Source organism: Coregonus clupeaformis, unplaced genomic scaffold (assembly GCF_020615455.1).
Source record: "Coregonus clupeaformis isolate EN_2021a unplaced genomic scaffold, ASM2061545v1 scaf0496, whole genome shotgun sequence".
Classification (NCBI taxonomy): domain Eukaryota; kingdom Metazoa; phylum Chordata; class Actinopteri; order Salmoniformes; family Salmonidae; genus Coregonus; species Coregonus clupeaformis.
In genome coordinates, this window is record NW_025533951.1 from 226336 (window position 1) to 249441 (window position 23106).

At 45.2% G+C, this 23106-nt stretch overlaps 1 pseudogene; it reads right to left on the reverse strand.

Moving 5' to 3' along the window:
- LOC123484914 overlaps positions 1-22858 on the reverse strand; it is a 156756-nt pseudogene extending 133898 nt beyond the window's left edge.
- Positions 22859-23106: the final 248 nt, after the last annotated feature.

Genomic DNA, 23106 nt, shown 5'->3' on the forward strand with positions numbered 1-23106 from the left:
GTGCAATAAAAAATCTGTTTTTCCTATGTTTTACATCATATTGTACAACAGCTGATGAAACTAACACTGTACAAGTGTGAAAAAATGTGATCAGTGTTATTTCCTAATAGGTGCTAGTAGAAAATACAATCTACACAGCAGGTTTGCATGGGTGGGAGTTTCGGCTTTCCATGGTGACATCATCATGCGGTAAACTGGTAAACAGACCAATAAAAAGAGAGTTCCAAATCTCTCTGCCAATAACAGTACATTTTCAATTTCCCCCTCCCCACTCAGACCACTCCCAGACAGTCCTAGTAAAATTCTTGCTTGAGAAATAGTTTTTTGCTAGGGTACACTACATGACCAAAAGTATCATTGCTCGTCAAACATCTCATTCCAAAATAATGGGCATCAATATGGAGTTGGTCCCCCCTTTGCTACAGCCTCCACTCTTCTGGGAAGGCTTTCCACTAGATGTTGGAACATTGCTACGGGGACTTGCTTCCATTCAGCCACAAGAGCATTAGTGAGGTCGGGAACTGATGTTGTGCGATTAGGATTGGCTCGTGGTCGGCGTTCCAATTCATCCCAAAGGTGTTCAATTGGGTTGTGGTCAGGGCTCTATGCAGGCCAGACAAGTTCTTCCACACCGATCTCGACAAACCATTTCTGTATGGACCTCGCTTTGTGCACAGGGACATTGTCATGCTGAAACAGGAAAGGGCCTTCCCCAAACTGTTGCCACAATGTTGGAAGCAAAGAATCGTCTAGAATGTCATTGTATGCTGTAGCGTTCAGATTTCCCTTCACTTGAACTAAGGGGCCTAGACCGAACCATGAAAAACAGCCCCAGACCATTATTCCTCCTACACCAAACTTTACAGTTGGCACTATGCATTCGGGCAGGTAGCGTTCTCCTCGCATCCGCCAAACCCAGATTTGTCCAGCGTACTGCTTTACACCACTCCAGCCAACGCTTGGCATTGCATATTGTGCGCTTAGGCTTGTGTGCGGCTGCTCGGCAATGGGAACCCGTTTCATGAAGTTCCCAATAAACAGTGATTGTGCTGAGGTTGCTTCCAGAGGCTGTTTGGAACTCGGTAGTGAGTGTTGAAACCGAGGACAGACAATTTTTACGCGCTACGCGCTTCAGCACTCAGCGGTCCCGTTCTGTGAGCTTGTGTGGCCTACCACTTCACAGCTGAGCCGTTGTTGCTCCTAGACATTTCCACTTCACATTAACAACACTTACAGTTGACCGGGGAAGCTCTAGAAGAGCAGAACTTTTACAAACTGACTTGTTGGAAAGGTGGCATCCTATTGTCATGCCATGTTGAAAGTCACTGAGCTCTTCAGTAAGGCCATTCTACTGCCAATGTTTGTCTATGGAGATTGCATGACTGTGTGCTCAATTTTATACACCTGTCAGCAACGGGTGTGGCTGAAATAGCCAAATCCACTAATTTGAAGGGGTGTCCACATACTTTTGGTGATGTAGTGTACTTAACTGTTACCCAGAAATGATTTGATATTTATATAATAAAAAGCTGTATTGGGCCTTTAAGGGTGTCGTGAGCTTGTCTATCAGCCTCCCTCCTCCTTCCCTTTCTTATCAGTCATTTCTGGTGGCAGGCCCGGGTCCCCGTGGTAAGGCCACGGGGTTATCAGGCGGCGATGGAGCCCCAGCGAGTGGTGGGGGAAAGTCAGTGGAGGGCAAAACGACTGCTGACAGTGTTAACGACTGACCGTTTGACACCATACCTGTCACGCTGACTGCAGTGTGGTGGCCATTGTCATTTTCAGTCTGCTAGATTCTGTGACCTGTCACTATGCATTATGTAAGTTAAACAGATATATTATATTATGGACTTGAATCATCTTTTCGTGCTAATTGTTTTCTGTCGGTGTCACACCCTGGCTCTGGGACTCTATATGTTGAGCCAGGGTGTGTTCATTCTGTGGTGTTCATTCTAGTTTGTTGTATTCTATGTTTGCCTGAGTGACTCCCAATCAGAGGCAACGAGTGTCAGCTGTTGGCTGGTTGTCTCTGATTGGGAGCCATATTTAAACTGTCTGTTTTTCCCTTTGTGTTTGTGGGTTTTTGTTCCGTGTTCGGTCATTGATACCGTGGACTGCACGAGTCGTTTCTTGTTTTGTATTGTGTTTACACTTTAACTAATTAAAGTATGTTCGTTCATCACGCTGCGCCTTGGTCTGTTCCATATGACGATCGTGACAGAAAAACCCACCATGCAACGACCAAGCAGCGTGTCCAGGGGCAGCTCTTGGGCTGGACATGGGAGGAAGCGCCAGGAGAAGAGACGGTGGAGGCGCGCCGTAGAGAGGAGCAGGCAGCCTGGACATGGGAGGAGATATTGGACGGTAAAGGGTCCTGGACTTGGGAGGAAATCCTGGCCGGGATGGATCGCCGGCCATGGAGTGAGACAGTGGAGAGGCGACGGAGAGAGGAGCAACGGGCGTGATCAGGGTCGTCGTCAAGCGGTCGAGAGGCAACCCCAGAAAATGTTTAGGGGGGGGCACACGGCATGGACGACGGGGCTGACGGAGGCAGAAAAGGGGCGGATCCAGAAGGCCACCAGGTTACGGATACACCGCCCTGTACGTCCTGTGCGGATGCCTCACACAGAGTGTGTGAGGGTAGGCATTCAGCCAGGACGGGTTGTGGCCGTTCTTCACTCCAGGTCTCCTATCCGTCTCCACAGCCCGGTTCGGCCTGTCCCTGCTCCACGCACCAAGCCTACAGTGTGCGTCGCCAGCCCGGTTCGGCCTGTCCCTGCTCCACGCACCAAGCCTACGGTGTGCGTCGCCAGCCCAGTCCGGCCTGTCCCTGCTCCACGCACCAAGCCTACGGTGTGCGTCGCCAGCCCAGCCCGGCCTGTCCCTGCTCTACGCACCAAGCCTACGGTGTGCGTCGCCAGCCCAGTCAGGCCTGTCCCTGCTCTACGCACCAAGTATACGGTGCGCGTCGCCAGCCCGGCCCGGCCTGTTCCTGCCACTCGCACCAAGTATACGGTGCGCGTCGCCAGCCCGGCCCGGCCTGTTCCTGCCACTCGCACCAAGTCTACGGTGCGCGTCGCCAGCCCGGCCCGGCCTGTTCCTGCCACTCGCACCAAGTATACGGTGCGCGTCGCCAGCCCGGCCCGGCCTGTTCCTGCCACTCGCACCAAGTCTACGGTGCGCGTCGCCAGCCCGGCCCGGCCCGGCCTGTTCCTGCCACTCGCACCAAGTCTACGGTGCGCGTCGCCAGCCCGGCCCGGCCTGTTCCTGCCACTCGCACTAAGCCAGGGGTGCGAGACGTCAGCCTGGTAAGGCCCGTTCCTCCTCCACGCACCAAGCCAGGGGTGCGAGTCGTCAGCCTGGTAAGGCCCGTTCCTCCTCCACGCACCAAGCCAGGGGTGCGAGTCGTCAGCCTGGTAAGGCCCGTTCCTCCTCCACGCACTAAGCCAGGGGTGCGAGTCGTCAGCCTTGTAAGGCCCGTTCCTCCTCCACGCACCAAGCCAGGGGGTGCGCGTGGTCAGTCCAGCACAACCCGTGCCTGGGCCACCGGTGCCTGGGAAGGTACCGGTCAACTGCTCCACTATGGAGCTGAAGCTAACCGCTCCTGCTAAGTCAAGTTCAGCTCCAGCCAGCGGGGCCAGACTGGACCAGGGGCGCTATGGGGGGGGTTGATTGGAGGGTGGTGGTCAAGGCCGGAGCCAGAACCGCCGCCGAGGAGGTATGCCCGCCCCGCCCTCCCCTGTTTTGTTTTAGTTGAGGCGCGGTCGCAGTTCCGCGCCTTTAGGGGGGGGTACTGTCACACCCTGGCTCTGGGACTCTATATGTTGAGCCAGGGTGTGTTCATTCTGTGGTGTTCATTCTAGTTTGTTGTATTCTATGTTTGCCTGAGTGACTCCCAATCAGAGGCAACGAGTATCAGCTGTTGGCTGGTTGTCTCTGATTGGGAGCCATATTTAAACTGTCTGTTTTTCCCTTTGTGTTTGTGGGTTTTTGTTCCGTGTTCGGTCATTGATACCGTGGACTGCACGAGTCGTTTCTTGTTTTGTATTGTGTTTACACTTTAACTAATTAAAGTATGTTCGTTCATCACGCTGCGCCTTGGTCTGTTCCATATGACGATCGTGACAGTCGGAAGTTAAACATTAACAAAATTACTGCTAGCATAATTTTGTGCTTGTTACCAGCCGATAACATGCAAAGATCAACACATACATTGATCTACTGTAGAATGTATAGAAAAAAAATAACACATGCACTTTAGTTTATAGACGACAGTGATTTTGCATGTCTAGTATGGCTATTTAACGAGCCATCTGTCTCGATACAAAACAGTTGTTCCTCTGATTCCAATTTCCGTGCACTATAAACAAACAGCAGAATTAATCCAGAAAATAACCATTATAATGAACGGGTACTGTAGCATTTGTTGCGCTGCTGCCACGGGGGAGCCCTGCGATCAGCCATCAATCAAGAGTGGGAGCGAGCCCTGGTGAAGAAGTAACTTGACAACAGGCATTCATAACATACAGGATGACAAGGCTAGGAACACATGGCACGTCTCCAGCCACCCTTTTCCATTTATAGTGCACTACTTTTGACCTGAGCCCTATAGGCCCTGGTCAAACGTAGGGCACTATGTAGGGAATAGGCTGTAAATGGGAATGCAGCCTGTTGCAGTAGCTGGCTATCAGGGGAACAGTAATTTCGGCAAGGCGAGACGTTTGAATATATTAGCTCAGCGCACAATCAGCCGTTCTCTTTCCCCAATTAGGACTATTAATCAACTTTTGGAACATCTGGTATGCTATTTTTACAGTTTCAGATTCAGCCTATCTCTCCACCCCTCTCTTTTGTTCTCTTTCACCGATATTCTCTCTCACTTTGTTTCATCCCTTTGGCCTTAAACCAGCTGCCGGCAGTACCATGGCATTATTGCTAGTCACAGAAAGGGACTGGCAATAGGGCAGTTCGGCAAATGCCAGATGGGCTGGTCCACCTTTAGCCTAGTGGGCCTGTCTAAACGTTGCACAGAATGATCATTATCTGGCTAATAGTGGGGGCCTCCTTGTGTGACGGTGAATGACCACCTCTGGCTTCAGACCTATCAAATCAAATCAAAGCACATTTTATTTGTCACATGCTTTGTAGACAACAGGTGTAGACTAACACTGAAATACTTACTTACGGGTCCTTTTCCAACAATGCAGAGTTAAAGATTTCATAAAAAATTTAAATAGTCACACAAGGAATAAATACACGGTAAAAAACAAATACAAATAATGAGTAAAATTCACATGGCTATATACTGGAAGTACCAGTACCGAGTCGATGTGCAGGAGTACGAGGTAATTGAGGTAGCTATGTACTGTACATATACAGTGCCTTCAGAAAGTATTCAGACCCCTTGACTTTTTCCACATTTTGTTACAAATACAGCCTTATTCTAAAATTGATTAAATTGTTTTTTTCCCCCCTCATTAATCTACACACACTTATCCATAATGACAAAGCAAAAACAGGTTTTTATAAAATGTTGCTAATTTATTAAAAATAAATAACTTCAATATCACATTTACATAAGTATTCAGACCCTTTACTCAGTACTTTGTTGAAGCACCTTTGGCAGCGATTACAGCATCGAGTCTTCTTGGGTATGACGCTACAAGCTTGGCACACCTGTATTTGGGGAGTTTCTCCCATACTTCTCTGCAGAGCCTCTCAAGCTCTGTCAGGTTGGATGGGGAGAGTTGCTGCACAGCTATTTTCTGGTCTCTCCAGAGATGATCGATCGGGTTCAAGTCCGGCTCTGGCTGGGCCACTCAAGGACATTCAGAGAATGATGGAAGCCACTGTGTTCTTCGGGACCTTCAATGCTGCATAAATATTTTGGTACCCTTCCCCCAGATCTGTGCCTCGACACAATCCTGTCTCGGAGCTCTACGGACAATTCCTTCGACCTCATGGCTTGGTTTTTGCTCTGACATGGGACCTTACATAGACAGGTGTGTGCCTTTCCAAATCATGTCCAATCAATTTAATTTACCACAGGTGGACTCCAATCAAGTTGTAGAAACATCTCAAGGATGATCAATGGAAACAGGATGCAACGGAGCTCAATTTCGAGTCTCATAGCAAAGGGTCTGAATACTTATGTAAATAAGGTATATGTTTTTATTTTTTTATAAATGTGCAAACATTTCTAGAAATCTGTTTTTGCATTGTCATTATGGGGTATTGTGTGTAAATTGCTGAGGAATTGTTTTTATTTAATCCATTTTAGAATAAGGCTGTAACGTAACACAATGTGAAAAAGTCAAGGGGTCTGAATACTTTCCGAAGGCACTGTAGGGAGGAGTAAAGTGACTAGGCAACAGGATATATAATAGACAGTAGCAGCAGCGTATGTGGTGAGTGTGAAAGTGTGTGTGTGGCGTCAGTATGCTTGCGTATGCTTGTGTGTGCATGTTGACTGTAAGTTGGATAAAAGCGTCTGCTAAATGGCATATTATTGTTATTATTATGTTATGTAGTGTGTGTGTGTGGTGTGTGCATGTGTGTGTTGGGGTGCCGGTTTAAGTATGTGTGAGCGTGTGGGTAGAGTCAATTTCAAGAGAGTTGGTGCAAGAAAGGGTCAATGCAGGTAGCCATTTGATTAGCTATTTGTATGTCCTGTTTAGAAGAGACTTATGGCTTGGGGGTAGAAACTGTCCAGGGTCCTGTTGGTTCCAGACTTGGTGCATTGGTACTGCTTGCCATGCACTAGCAGAGAGAACAGTTTGTGGCTTGGGTGGCTGGAGTCTTTTACTATTTTTTGGGCCTTCCACTGACACCGCCTGGTATAGATGTCCTATACCAGGTGGTGTCAGTTGCCATACCAAGCGGTGATGCAGCCAGTCAAGATGCTCTCGGTGGTGCAACTGTAGAACTTTTTGAGGATCTTAGGGCCCATGCAAAAAAATGTCAGCCTCCTGGGGGGGAAGAGGCATTGTTGTGCCGTCTTCGCAACTGTGTTTGTGTGTTTGGACCATGATAGATCTTTAGTGTTGTGGACGCCGAAGAACTTGAAGCTCTCGACCCGTGCTCGGCCCTCCGTTTTCTGTAGTCCACACTGCCAGGTCTCTGACCTCCTCCCTATAGGCTGTCTCATCGTCGTCAGTGATCAGGCCTAACACTGTCGGGTCGTCGGCAAACTTAAAGATGGTGTTGGAGTAGTGAACAGGGAGTACAGGAGGGGACTAAGCACGTACCCCTGAGGGGCACCCGTGTTGAGTGTCAGCATGGCGGATGTGTTGTTGCCTACCCTCACCACCTTGGGGCGGCCCGTCAGGAAGTCCAGGATCCAGTTGCAGAGGGAGGTATTCAGTCCCAGGGATCTTAGCTTAGTGATGAGCTTCGAGTGCACTATGGTGTTGAACGCTGAGCTGTAGTCAAGTGTGGAGTGCAATAGAGATTGCATCATTTGTGGATCTGTTAGGGCGGTATGCGAATTGGAGTGGGTCCAGGGTGTCTGGGATGATGGTGTTGATGTGATCCATGACCAGCCTTTCAAATAATTTAATGGCTACAGATGTAAGTGCTATGGGGCAATAGTTATTTAGACAGGTTACCTTGGTGTTCTTGGGCACAGGGACTATGGTGGTCTGCTTGAGACATATAGGTATTACAGACTGGGTCAGGGATAGGTTGAAATTGCCACTTGTCAGCTGGTCAGCGCATGCTCTGAGTAGGCAACCTGGTAATCCGTAAGCGGTCTTGTGAATGTTAACCTGTTTAAAGGTCTTACTCATATCAGCTTTGGAGAGTGTGATCACCCAGTCATCCGGAACAGCTGGTCCTCTCACGCACGGTTCAGTGTTGCTTGCCTTGAAGACGGCATTTAGCTCGTCTGGTAGGTTAGTGTTACTGGGCAGCTCGGGGCTGGGTTTCCTTTTGTAATCTGTGATAGTTTGCAAGCCCTGCCACATCCGGCGAGCGTCAGAGCCAGTGTAGTAGGATTCAATCTTCGTCCTGTATTGACACTTTGCCTGTTTGATGGTTGGTCAGAGGGCATAGTGGGATTTTTTATACGCGTCCGGGTTAGTGTCCCACTCCTTGAAAGCGGCAGCTCTAGCCTTTAGCGCCACACAGATATTGTCTGTGTGGGACATGTACGCAGAGTCACTGTTGGGATGACGTTATCGATGCACTTATTAATGAAGCCGGTGACTGATGTGGTAAACTCCTCAATGCCATCGGATGAATCCCGGAACATATTCCAGTTTGTGCTAGAAAAGCAGGCCTGTAGCTTAGCATCCGCTTCATCGAACCACTTCCGAATTGAGCGTGTCACTGGTACTTCCTGTTTAAGTTTTTGCTTGTAAGCAGGAATCAGGAGGATAGTGGTCATATTTGCCAAATGGAGGGCAAGGGAGAGTTTTGTATGCATCTTTGTGTGTGGAGTAAAGGTGATCTAGAGTTTTTTTTTTTTTTTTTTGCACAGGTACATGCTGGTATAAATTAGGTAAAACGGATTTCAATTTTCCTGCATTAAACTCAACGGCCACTAGGAGTGCTGCCTCTGGATGAGCATTTTCTTGTTGACTTATATATAGATGAAAGCTCTCTTGGTAAATAGTGTGGTCTACAGCTTATCATTCTAACTCAGGTGAGCAGAACCTCGAGACTTCCTTAATATTAGAAATCACACACCAGCTGTTGTTAACAAAGATACATACACCCCAACCCTTGAGTTTACGAGATGCTGCCATTCTGTCCTGCAGATGCATTAAAAAACCAGCTAGATTTATATTAACTCTATTCCCTATTGTGCCCTGGTCAAAAGAAGTACACTATATAGTGAATAGGGAGATGCAGGACATTTGGGATGAAACCTTAATCAATCAACTCATACATTAGTAGTTTTCCTCGCCTGTGCTACTCTCAGCCTCTCAGTCTCTTACTGTAGGAAACAGTGAAAGCATTAGCCTGTAAACAAGAACAATGGCCAGGCAGTCTCTCTCTAGCAGTTTTTAGGCTAGCAGAAAGCGGGCAGGGCCCTGCTTATTCATTCTGGCCTGCTAATGCCCTATTGCCTATATGCAGAACCACCTTGCAGGCTGGCAGGCTGGGTAACCTGTCCCGCTCAACAGAAGGCAAAACGAGTGGCGTCAAGGTGTTAAGAGCAATGCCACTGAGAGACTTATGAACGGAACAGGGCAACTCATGAGGAAAGAACAAGCCTTGTGTGTGTCCGTGTGTGTGTTTTGCGGTAGGTGTGTATGTGTCTTTTTTGGTGTGTTTGTGTGGAGCTGTACAGAGTTAAATTATAAAAGAAGCAAGGATTATGATTTAAAAGCTACAGTATTGCAGCGAATGCATTTTTCTGAATGAGAAAATGCACTATTTCTTAGTAAATGAAAAGGATACGGAGGAAAATGCGGATATCAATCACCTCCCTACTAGCGAGAGGAATAATTTAATAGTGATCAACGTCTCTCGTTGTCTCATTCAAAGATACTGTATACCAAGAGTTGTCCTTCATGGACGGATCACAATCTAATTTCACATGATCTAACTAACATGTACTGTAGCTAGGTAAGTAAAACTAAGTCTGCTTTGATGTCCAATGGAAGTTCATACATCTGTACATACAAATGTTATCTTACGCTACATCAATTAACACCTATCGTCGATAGCATCCCCTTCATTCCTTCCAATCTGTTGGAAGCAAAACCCAACCTTGCAACGCGGGGGAGCTTCCACATTTAATCAATACGAGTGGAGGGGTCAAAGCATTCTGGTATTAACACATCACTTGCCTTCTAATTTGCAGATGCGGCTGCCATATTTCTCTCACAGAGGTAGGTGGTAGTTGCCAACAGTTAGATGTTAGATATGAGGTGTGTGTGTGCGTGTATATGTGTTTGACATGCGTGTGTGTAAGAGAGAGAGCGAGAGAGAGCGAGAGAGAGAGAGAGAGAGAGAGAGAGAGAGAGAGGGAGAGAGAGAGAGAGAGAGAGAGAGAGACTGAGCGACTGCAAGAGCAACAAGTGCACTGTACTTTTATGTTTCATGCAGCAGCCAAGACAGACAGCCGCCTTGTTTTTAATAATAATCCAATAATTAGTGAATAATTAGGACCAGACTTCATTATGTGTTGTCATTAACCAGAGTGACTCATCCCACAAGTCTCCACAAACAGACAGGGGCTGCGTTCCAAATGGCACCATATTCCCGACATAGGAGCGACCCATAGCACTCTGGTCAAAAGTAGTGCACTATATAGAGAATATGGTGCCATTTGGGATGCTGCCAGAGAGTAGGCTTTCACCACGCATGGATGTCTCATCACCATCACCATCACCATCATTCGATCTAATTTACAAACCCAGTGACATTTGATGACACATCTCTGATTAACTGGGGCAATGAGTCGTTTTCCCAGAACTCTGACAGATAGACATACTGTCAAGGAGAAAAAAATATATCGGAGGAGGAGTGAGGGTACTTGTGTAACAGATGAAGAGTCCAAGTGGAGCAGAAGAAGAAGAAAAACATGAGGGGAAAAATATTTGTCTATCCCAAATGGCACTATATTCCCTATATAGTGCACAAATTTTTGATCAGAGCCCTATGAGCCCTGGTCAAAAGAAACATTTAAGTAAAAAGTGAATAGGTTGCCATTTGGCATACTTCATTATTACACAACATGTGCTTTGGCACTGCTGCATGTAAAGTCTCCGTTTATTGGAATGTCATGGACAATTATTGTTTATGGTCAATTAGATCAACTTCAATAGTACAATTCTCCTTTATAGAGTAAGAAATCATCTTATAGATGATTTGAGTAGTGTATGTGAAGACTGAATGTATTATATATAAAGCCTTTATACGTTGTAGTTCATTTAAAGTGGGACACTGGTTTTTTACTGTACATTGATTGATTGCTTTGTTATTAGTGTCTTATATCTTTCAGATCCCCAACTCAAAGGCTAATAAGACACTGCATTTTCATATTCTCTCTGTAATGTTTACAGTTTGGATTCAAACTCAGGTGAGGCCAGGTCTGATAGGGGATCAGTACAATATTTCCCAGCACATTGACACTAGGTGCGATCAGCCTTGTAACACTGGAACCATTTCAGAGTTGTTGAGAGTTGTTCCTGAATGAATTAGAAGTGATGGCTCAGAACTACCAGGTCGAAAATGAAATTGTGGCAGACTCCCTCGCATGAGTAAATCAGGACTATTAAACACTTTTCATTTCCTTTAAACCACTTTGCTGTACCATAAAACGTGAGGAGTCACGCAATAAACATCTCGCCTCGGTTTAATACCGCGATAGATAATGAAATAAATGTCTTAAGAGGATTAAAAAGTGCATGGCCTTGCAAATCTGTAAATATACATATTTTGGGGTGTGTGTGTATGATGGGGGGGTGTCTAACATCTATAATTATAATACACGTGTCGGAGAGAGTTTACTGCTTTCCCAATATTGGTGGAGTAACAAGGCCACAAAAGCACACCCAAGGATGGGGGCGCACACTCGGTACAGGGGGAGGCATGGGTAAAAGTTGAACAAGGCAAGAGAGAGAGGGAGGGAAAACGAGGGGGGTGTGATGTACAATTGAGTGCCCGATGTAAACCGTGTCGCAGCCGCTGCGATATTTACAACCCCGCGCCAAGGAGTGCACAGGATTTAAAAGGCGTTTTCTAATTACGTTACTAGGCCCCTGCAGTGAGTGCTTGCTTGCATTCCAAATGGCAGCCTATTCCCTTTGGAATCTGGTTAAAAGTAGTTCACTATGTAGTGAATAGGGTGCCATTTGGGACATGCACATTGCCTAGCGGAACTGAGTGGCACATTGTGGTGGTCGACAAGTGGGATTGGCTGGTGGCTCACCGTGTGCATACACTGGCAGCAAAGGTGGCAGAGGGATACACAGGTGATTTACATCTACGGAAAATCCTAGGTCCTTGTGATTAACGCTGAGTGCGGTGAAAAGCAAACAGGCTGTAATTTTTACCTGGGCGGGTTGCTTTATGGGTTGTTTGCACACACTTTTGATTTAGTCAACATTTAACTTGCCCCCGATCTTGAGTAGGCAATCAAAAGTCCTATTTATGCATGTGTGTGATGAGGGCAAGTTGAGATGGTGAGTGCGTGTCTGTGTATGAGTGTGTATGTGTTTGAGTGGGAGTGTGTGTGTGTGTGTGTGTGTGTGTGTGTGTGTGTGTGTGTGTGTGTGTGTGCATGATCATGGACACATGTGCATGTATGTGTGTGTATAAGGGCCATATAAGGAGCTGTCTGTAAAATGATTATCTGGGCCTACATGTTTATATATGATATTCTGTATGTGTGGGTGTGTATTACAAGTATACCATATGTTCGACTTTATGTGTTCTGCACTCAGAGAAACTGATATGAAACAGGTAGACAATGAAATGACTATCTGTAGACCTACATATTCATATGTGATATGTGGTTGGGTGTACTGTATCTTACACATACAGGTGTAGGATCTTAATTGGATCACTCTTTTGTTGCTGAGAATTTTCCTGCGCCGCAGAAAATGCAGATGAGCTTGGTGATTTACACACATTCTAGGGATGGGTGTTTGTAATAGTTTCACTATTCGAATAGTATCATACATTGATATCCGGATATTCGAAATACATGTGTTTATTTTGTATGTACATTTTTTACCTGAGCACTGCTGCAGAGAGGGATAGGTTGGTGCTCTATTGCTCTATTACTGCAGCTGCAGGAGTTATAAGGGTTGTGTAGCGAGCAGACGGAGGGGAGAGAGATAGACGCCAAGGCAACTCGGCTACAGCCAAGACTAGCTAACTTGTAGCAGCCACAACGTTATTTATCATCCCATATAACATTAACAGGGCATGTCTTGACTGGAGTAGCCTAGATAAGCTAGCTAGTTAGCTAGCTAAGTTAGCCAGCTATAGCTAGCTAGGCTAATTGAGCCAAACCCATTCAGATAAAACAACAGCCTACCTGTTGGTTGCTCATTGTAGCCTACTCCTTCTAATTTCGCTAATTCTTGCATTGCATTAGTGAACTCTCACTCCACTTGCTACACATTGAGCCTCTCTGCCACTTTTATTGGCCAACATAAACCACTAGTTAAACATGTGCAGGCTATCGGTAGGCTACCAATCTTTTTACTAGGTGCACATGCACGTCATAAAAACTACATTGAAAAGTTTGTTTTATTAAATTAATCAATTGAAATGTCATGGTATATCCTTGTATGTAACATTGTCACATTAATATTTCAATTTTCAGGCCGATAATTTGAATACTTGCAAAAATGCATACTCACCCACATATTTGAATACTAACGTCCATTCAGATATTCCAATAACCATGCACATCCCTAATAAATGAATGGAAAAGAAGCACTTGCACACAGTTATATTGACAGTATTCCACTTTTCATGTAGCTTTATTTTGACCAGCTAATAGCCTAACCACTGATCAAGCAGCATAATGGACTAAACGTTCAGATCCTGTTGCTGCATGATTATTTTGATTATAAGTCAAATTAAGATCCTACATCTGTATACCATAGGTTCATGCTTCACATCTACCTGCTGTGCTCTCAAAAAGTATTCATACCCCTTTACTTATTCCACATTTTGTTGTGTTACAGTCTGAATCTTTTTTTTTTACACACTATACCCCATAATGACAAAGTGAAAACATGTTTTTAGACAATTTTGCAAATGTATTGAACATTTAAATACAGAAATATCTCATTATGGTCTCCCGAGTGGCGCAGTGGTCTAAGGCACTGCATCGCAGTGCTAGCTGTGCCACTAGACATCCTGGTTCGAATCCAGGCTCTGTCGTAGCCGGCCGCGACCGGGAGACCCATGGGGCGGCGCACAATTGGCCCAGCGTCGTCCAGGGTAGGGGAGGGAATGGCCGGCAGGGGATGTAGCTCAGTTGGTAGAGCATGGCGTTTGCAACGCCAGGGTTGTGGGTTCGATAAAATAATATATGCGCTAACTGTAAGTCGCTCTGGATAAGAGTGTCTGCTAAATGACGTAAAATGTAATTATTATTTTCAAAATTCTTTGAGCTCTGTCAAATTGGTTGGTGACCATTGTAAGACAACCATTTTCAGGTCTTGCCATAGATTTTCAAGTAGATTTAAGTCAAAACTGTAACTCTGCCACTCAGGAAGATTCAATGTCTTCTTGGTAAGCAAGTGCAGATTTGGCCTTCTGTTTTAGGTTATTGTCCTGCTGAAAGGTGAATTCATCTCCAAGTGTCTGGTGGAAAGCAGACTGAACCAAGTGTTCCTCTAGGATTTTTCCTGTGCTTAGCTCCATTCCGTTTATTTTTTATCCTGAAAAACTCCCCAGTCCTTAATGGTTAAAAGCATACCCATAACATGATGCAGCCACTACTATGCTTGAAAATGTGAAGAGTGGCACTCAATAATGTGTTGTATTGGATTTGTCCCAAACATTTGTATTTGTATTCAGGGCAAAAAGTGAATTGCTTTGCCACATTTTTTGCAGTATTACTTTAGTGCCTTGTTACAAACAGGATGCATGTTTTGGAGTATTTTTATTCTGTACAGGCTTCCTTCTTTTCACTCTGTCAATTAGATTAGTATTGTGGAGTAACTACAATGTTGTTGATTCATCCTCAGTTTTCTCCTATCACAGCCATTAAACTCTGTAACTGTTGCCTAGTCACCATTGGCCTCATCGTGAAATCCCTGAGCAGTTTCCTTCCTCTCCAGCAACTGAGCTAGGAAGGACAACTGTATCTTTGTTGTGACTGGGTGCATTGATACACCATCCAAAGTGTATTTAATAACAATGTGCTCAAAGGGATATTCAATGTAAGTTTATTTTGTTTTTTTACCCGTCTAACAATAGGTGCCCTTCTTTGCGAGGCACTAGAAATCCTCCCTGCTCTTTGTGGTTGAATCTGTTTGCAATTAACTGCTCGACTGAGGGACCTCACAAATAATTGTATGTGTGGGGTACAGAGATGAGGTAGTCATTCAAAAATCATGTTAAACACTAGAATTGCACACACAGTGTGTATTCCTGACAGCTGTCACTGTCATTGTACTCATTCTCTCACTGTCGTCTCCCGTCTTCACAATGACACAAAGGTGTCATCCGTTGTGTGTTTCTGCGTTCTAACATGAGATGGCTGCCATACACAAGGGAGTATGGCACACACACGCACACACCCACAAACAAAGTCACTTCACAGACAAAGCCTCTTTGCTCAGTTCTCCTCCCTCCTGGAATGACTAGTGTCTCTTAGCACCATTGAATTGCCCCCTCTGGGACTGTTGTGACATAATTACTATATCAGACCCGCCGTGTAATTCCTGCCTGTCTGCTCCCGTCTTGCACTCCCCGTCTCCTCTATGTCTCCACTCTGTCTCCCCTCTGTCTCCTCTATGTCTCCCCTCTGTCTCCTCTATGTCTCCCCTCTGTTTCCTCTATGTCTCCCCTCTTACTCCCCTCTGTCTCCACTCTGTCTCCCCTCTGTCTCCTCTATGTCTCCTCTATGTCTCCTCTCTGTTTCCTCTATGTCTGACTATATAGTACATTGGGGGATAAGACCCATAAAGACTTCCTGTACCTAGGGTGGAGACCGTGTTCAATCGGAGTTGATCAATCTGTGTTTTCAGTTAATTGGTTATTAGATCAATATTTAAGTTATCAATAGCTGTGGTACTGTAGGTCATTGACATTTTAAAGATATACCATAAGAGTAACACTTGTTTTGTGGCTAAATACTGTGCAATAGAGCTGTGAAATACACCTCTTGATAAAAGTGAATGAATAGCTTTTGGGATGCCGTGAATACCATTCACCAGATCATCGTTTACCTGCATTTTTCTATGAATTATACGGTACAAAAAATAAATAAATATATATATATATATATATATATATATATTTTTTTTTCATGGGTAGAGAGAATAGGGAGGCAAAATGAGATTGCCTTCCCAAATAAAACCAATTTTACTTTTGATTCCTATAACAAGATGTAACACTACATGAAGTGCCTCCTTTTGGGCCACTAATGGAGAGGAGCATTGCAATTTGGGAGAAAGTAATAGCTTCGAGCTTTCAGCCTCTATGCTCTCCGGGATTCATGAAATCAAGTGTATACGTGTAAAGATCGGTCGATAGATTTGAATGACAGAAACACATTTGGCTCTTTAGCTCTGTGTTTGTGAAGAGAGACTGCATGTCATATTGACTATCTGAAAAGCAGTCTATGCAGGATGGAGTGTCAGTCAGTGCAATGTGTAAGTGCAGACCCAGAATCAGGTATTATGGCGGGTTTGGCCAACATAATAACAGGAAGACATGTTGGCTCCATCATAGTTTATTCAGAATGAGTGTCAAAAGCTCAAAGATGGCGCTTATATAAACAGTCATGTCAGAATTGGGTTGGAGCTAAGTTGGCCAAACTCTCTCCATGTATAGTATGATTGCCTTTCAGTGAAAATATGGTGTGTCTATTATAGCCAATCAAGTCAGGTGTTGGTTGAAGCCAAGTTGGCCACACTGTCCATATAAATTGCATTGGAGTGCAAAAATGGCAAATATAGCCAATTAAGTCAGGTTTCAGTTGGAACTTAGTTGGCCAATCTGTTCATGTTACGATGGCCTTGGATTGCAAAAATGGCGTCTTTAGCCAGTCATGTCCGGTTTTGGTTGGAACAGAGTTGGCCAGACTGTCCCTATAAGATTGCCATTTTAGTGCAAATATGGCGTCTATAACTAATCATGTCAGGATTCATTTGGAACCACGTTGGCCAAATTCTTTGGTGCAAACATGGCGTCCATCAAATTCAGCTTTGGACATTGTGACCCACCTGTCTGCGCAGATCCCTGGTCTTCTTGGTCATCTTGTCGATGGCAGAGTTTAGTGGGTCTCCTTTCTCTTTCCTGCCAGTCTGTAGAGAGAGAGGGGAACACAGAGACACAGTGTTACCTCAGTGTTACCTGTGTGACACTACTAATTCATCATCACACACACAAACGCTCACATCAAAAAGTGCATTATGCTTGTAATACACTACAGGAGGGAATGGGAGTACAAAGGTTTGTACTTTAGTTAAAAGGGAGGAGAGGAGGGGAATAATTCCTGGATTACTCTCTGCCTGCGGTTTCTTATAAGTGCCTTTGGACGTTAAAGATGTAAGAGAAAGCAACAGAGCTGGATAAAATAATAACTTGAGGGTACTACAATACACACAGATTGAGGAGTGTATTGAGCAAATAAGATGGAGTGGTGACAGACATCAGATGAAGACGACTTGCAGGGAGAAACTGCGGAACCATTTCTGAGAAATTCCATTAAGCATGACACCAAGTTAGCAGGTGAAGTACTGTAGGCTTTGGAGGTGCACAAGCAATTGTAACTAGGTGGGTTTCTGTACATGCTAACTAGGCCACTTGGACTGGGTCGGTAACACCAGCCAAACACTATGAACGGCAGCTTTAATCTAGCTTCTTTCTCAAGGGTTTTTAGCTCTCAACAAATGACGGCCATTGTTGTTAGTGAATGAGGGACAAAAATACAAAATTCTAGCTTGATGGAGAACAATTAACAATTTATGTGGTGTTAGTGGCAGCTAGGCTGCTGGCCCTTCCTTCTTCCCCCTCTTCCCCCAGGCCCTCTCAGACACACAGCCCACAGCTGGTTGCAGTCAAGTGTCACCTCACGCTAAATGACAATAACATCTCTCTCTCTCTCTCTCTCTCTCTCTCTCTCTCTCTCTCTCTCTCTCTCTCTCTCTCTCTCTCTCTCTCTCTCTCTCTCTCTCTCTCTCTCTCTCTCTCTCTCTCTCTCTCTCTCTCTCTCTCTCTCTCTCTCTCTCTCTCTCTCTCTCTCTCTCTCTCTCTCTCTCTCTCTCTGTCTTTCACTTTCTCTGTTTCTTTCTTTTCTCTGTCTTTCATATTCTCTCTTTCCATCTCTCAAAAATACAACAATCAAGTGATGGCCATTAAATATTGATGGCAGACTAAAGGCGAGCGATGTTCCATTTCAAGCGACACGGCGCTGCAGTAACGTAGGTGAGATTCCATCTATTGTCTCAGGGATCGACGAGGAGGGGGACGGAGGGGGGCAAACAGGGGGTAGGCGACAGGCAGCATTCCCTATGGGGCCTGGGAAATGGACTTGGGATCGACGGGCCGGGCGGTTGGCTGGTTGGCGGTTGGATGCAATGTCATGCCTCAAGCTGCGAGCAGTTAATAAGTATAAAACAGATTGCCTATCAGAGATATAAAATCCATTACCGCCTGATGGAATCAAAGGAGAATCACTGCCAGCGAGAAGGATAAACGGTCCCCCCAAAAAACATTTATTGTCTATGGGCTACAGCGAGCGTAACTAATGCTGAAGCTGAGACATTGATATTCCAAAGCATTCTCGTAATTACCTTAGTAGACTCCCTTTCATTTTTGCAGTGACCCCTTTGGAGCGTATGGGGTCCCATTTGGAGGCCTATGATGATGAAAGCGGAGATAACCTTTGCGTCGGGGCTGCCATTAAATATGGCATAAAGATGCTATCATTAATGTTGTGTTATGAATTATTTTGGGATGATTTAATAGGGTGATTAGGGTGGGCGATGAGGCGGCTGATTCCTACAGGCCAGGGTTAGAGGTCAGGGGTCAGGGATCACCCGCAACTACACTTCTTAACCTCTTCTCAGACAGGCAGGCCGTGCCAACATGGGGTGCCATCACCATCAAAGAAAAGAAGGGGAGGGATGGATGGAGAGGAGAAGAGAGAGGGAGAGGGGAAGAAAGATGAAAAGAAAGGGAGACGAAGAGAACGAGAGATAAATAGATGTCAAAAATGAAGGAGAGTGAATGCAAGAAAGAGGGGGAGACAAACAGATAATAAAAAGAGAGCGAGGGGGAGAGATAAATTGGGTATGCAGTATGTAGGGGAATCCTTGAATCCATGAACATATGGGGATGTAAGAAGGCGGGTTTAAACAAACACCCTTTAACAAACACTGTTTGCTGCATTCAATATTAATTCAGTTACAACCATGTGCAATTTGCTGGCTAGACTGATGGTTCGGTTCATTAGAAGCCGTCTCCTACCGCAATACCTTAGTTAGCGAGCCCATCAAAGATCCGAATCAACAGATTGTACAGAGACGCCGATGATACTCCAGTCAAAGCAATAGCAGAGCATACCAAATTAATTGCCCGGTTGCCATAGCAACCCCCTTTCAATGCCGCACTACAGTGGAGTGTGTTAACCTCATTATATTGGTGGGAAGAGAGAACAACCTAACATCTACAGATGTAGGATCTTTATTTGATCACTCTTTTGTTGCTGAGAATTTTCCTGCACGGCAAGAAATGCAAACGTGTAGTGTATTCGAGATTTACAAAGGCTTCTAAAGTTTGTAATGTCAAACTTGACTTAATTAAACATGTATCAACCCCTACAGAAATGTCCATTAATTAGAATCCCCATAATAATTCAAATGTCCTGTTGCTGCAGGATTATTTTCCTGCTGTAGCAAACTGGCTCAAATTAAGATCCTACATTTGTACATGCTCTCCCCTCCTAGCCTAGCAAATAAGCAGTATAATAATAATATGGAGGGTAGTGTAGATACTGGACATGCCAATCAGTGGTAAGGATGATCATTTACATGAACGGTTAGACCTGTCTTGGATGTGAACACCATATCCTCATTATGTCACTATGGGAGCATTTCGCATTTCTCGTCCACTTTATTAAAGAGCTGTTACAATACTACATCCACTCCGTTATACAATGCTAGATATGGGAGATAATGGTGGCCCTTATAGCCCTCGATGTGACGTTCCCCATATTGCAGGCCTACATATTGTTGTGTTCGTCCTTGGCTAGATATACCACTTCAGTCTTGTTGGAGTGTTCATTATTTGTTTTTCAATATGGTATCTGATGCTGCTGTACAGCTAAATTACACCTGAGGAAATGTTTGCTTGAATATTGAAAGGTCCCACTGAGCTGAACCCAGGCTAAGAGCTGAACCCAGGCTAAGTGCCAAATGACATCTTATTCTCTATAGTGACCAACCTTTTTTTGCATCCTTTTACCCCTTTTTCGTGATATCCTCTTGTCCCATTGCTGCAACTCCCGTATGGACTCAGGAGAGGCAAAGGTCCAGAACCATGCGTCCTCCGAAACACAACCCTGCACTGCTTCTTGACACACTGCTCACACCAATGTGTTGGAGGAAACACCGTACAACTGGCAACTGAGTCAGCTTGCAGGCGCCCGGCCCGCCACACGGAGTCGCTAGAGTGCGATAGGACAAGGACATCCCAGCCGGCCAAACCCGGACTACGCTTGGCCAATTGTGCGCCGCCTCATGGGTCTCCAAGTCACAGCCAGCTGTGACACAGCCTGGGATCGAACCCAGGTCTGTAATGACGCCTCAAGCACTACAATGCAGAGCCTTAGATCGCTGCGCCACTCGGGAGGCCATTGTGCAATACTTTTTCCCAGGGCCCTGTCTATGTTGACTGAACTATAGATTTCTTAAAGGAGGTGTTGTGCTAGATAGGATGTATGTGTTGTGTTACCATTCTCCTTATGATCCTGAAAGTAGAACAGAACACTCAACGTCATCTGACGTCTATTTGTCTATTTTGTGCCCCAATCAGAATTCAGATCAGACCCCTCCGACTCCCTTCCTTCCTTCTTTCATTCTTTTGTTTCTTTTTTTGTCATTCTCCATGTGTGGTGACTCAAGGTTAACATTTTCTGTCACTCTCAATGTGTTTGTCACCGCCAGGGCTATAAACATTATTGCTTCCCCATTAGTCCTGAAATTGCTTCCCATCAAACAAGACAAAAATAAATGCCCCCCCAACAGATCGCTCTAAATTGCGATGGTCCCCCTATTTAAAACCGCCGCCCCCACTGCCCGAGAACAGTCTCGGACCAATCATAGCAATTTAAACCGTGTCCGGGCCCCTCAGGCCCCTCTGTCTGTCCACAGGGTCTAATTTGGGTCCCTGGGATAAGTAGCCACCGGCGAGGGTCACAACCCAAGGGTAATACACTCCAATAGACGTATTAGAGAGCAGGAACAACTTCCTTTCCAATATAACAGCCACTCAGAGAGTGAGGGAAAAAAGTATATGATCCCCTGCTGATTTTGTACGTTTGCCCACTGACAAAGACATGATCAGTCTATCATTTTAATGGTAGGTTTATTTGAACAGTGAGAGACAGAATAACATAAAAACAATCCAGAAAAAACGCATGTCAAAAATGTTATAAATTGATTTGCATTTTAATGAGGGAAATAAGTATTTGACCCCTCTGCAAAACATGACTTAGTACTTGGTGGCAAAACCCTTGTTGGCAATCACAGAGGTCAGACGTTTCTTGTAGTTGGCCACCAGGTTTGCACAAATCTCAGGAGGGATTTTGTCCCACTCCTCTTTGCAGATCTTCTCCAAGTCATTAAGGTTTCGAGCCTGATGTTTGGCAACTCGAACCTTCAGCTCCCTCCACAGATTTTCTATGGTATTAAGGTCTGGAGACTGGCTAGGCCACTCCAGGACCTTAATGTGCTTCTTCTTGAGCCACTCCTTTGTTGCCTTGGCCGTGTGTTTTGGGTCATTGTCATGCTGGAATACCCATCCACGACCCATTTTCAATGACCTGGCTGAGGGAAGGAGGTTCTCACCCAAGATTTGACGGTACATGGCCCCGTCCATCGTCCCTTTGATGCGGTGAAGTTGTCCTGTCCCCTTAGCAGAAAAAAACCCCCAAAGCATAATGTTTCCACCTCCATGTTTGACGGTGGGGATTGTGTTCATGGGGTCATTGGCAGCATTCCTCCTCCAAACACGGCGAGCTGAGTTAATGCCAAAGAGCTCCATTTTGGTCTCATCTGACCACAACACTTTCACCCAGTTCTCCTCCGAATCATTCAGATGTTCATTGGCAAACTTCAGACGGGCCTGTATATGTGCTTTCTTGAGCAGGGGGACCTTGCGGGCGCTGCAGGATTTCAGTCCTTCATGGCGTAGTGTGTTACCAATTGTTTTCTTGGTGACTATGTTCCCAGCTGCCTTGAGATCATTGACAAGATCCTCCTGTGTAGTTCTGGGCTGATTCCTCACTGTTCTCATGATCATTGCAACTCCACGAGGTAAGATCTTGCATGGAGCCCCAGGCCAAGGGAGATTGACAGTTAGTTTGTGTTTCTTCCATTTGCGAATAATCACACCAACTGTTGTCACCTTCTCATCAAGCTGCTTGGCGATGGTCTTGTAGCCCATTCCAGGCTTGTGTAGGTCTACAATCTTGTCCCTGACAACCTTGGACAGCTCTTTGGTCTTGGCCATGGTGGAGAGTTTGGAATCTGATTGATTGATTGCTTCTGTGGACAGGTGTCTTTTATACAGGTAACAAATTGAGATTAGGAGCACTCCCTTTAAGAGTGTGCTCCTCATCTCAGCTCGCTACCTGTATAAGACACCTGGGAGCCAGAAATCTTTCTGATTGAGAGGGGGTCAAATACTTAATTAAAGAATGAAAACACTGCTCTCCCATTTTTTCTATTTGGACGTTTTATATATATTGTCTGGCCTTGTGTATTGTTCTGTTCAAGACGATTGAGATCGATGACATCCCATGGCAAATAAACGTCTTTGTATACAGCGAGGCAGTGAGTTTCAATGACTGAATGGGAACACTACACAATGTCTATATCCCTAGGCCTATTTCGGGTCACGGTCAGGTCTAACAGTTCTGGTCTCTGAAAGAGAACCATTAAAAAGTCAATTGAAATAGTACCCTGTAGCTCAGTTGGTAGAGCATGGCGCTTGCAACACCAGGGTTATGGGTTCGTTTCCCACGGGTGGCCAGTATGAAAATGTATGCACTCACTAACTGTAAAGTCGCTCTGGATAAGAACATGTACTAAAATGTAAAATAGATTCCTCCCATTCATGTAATGTATTGCCGTTATGCCCTTGGACCAAGGCCACTACAACCAGAGCAAGCAAGGATTTTCATCCATATACAGTGCCTTGCAAAAGTATTCCCTTGGCATTTTTCCTATTTTG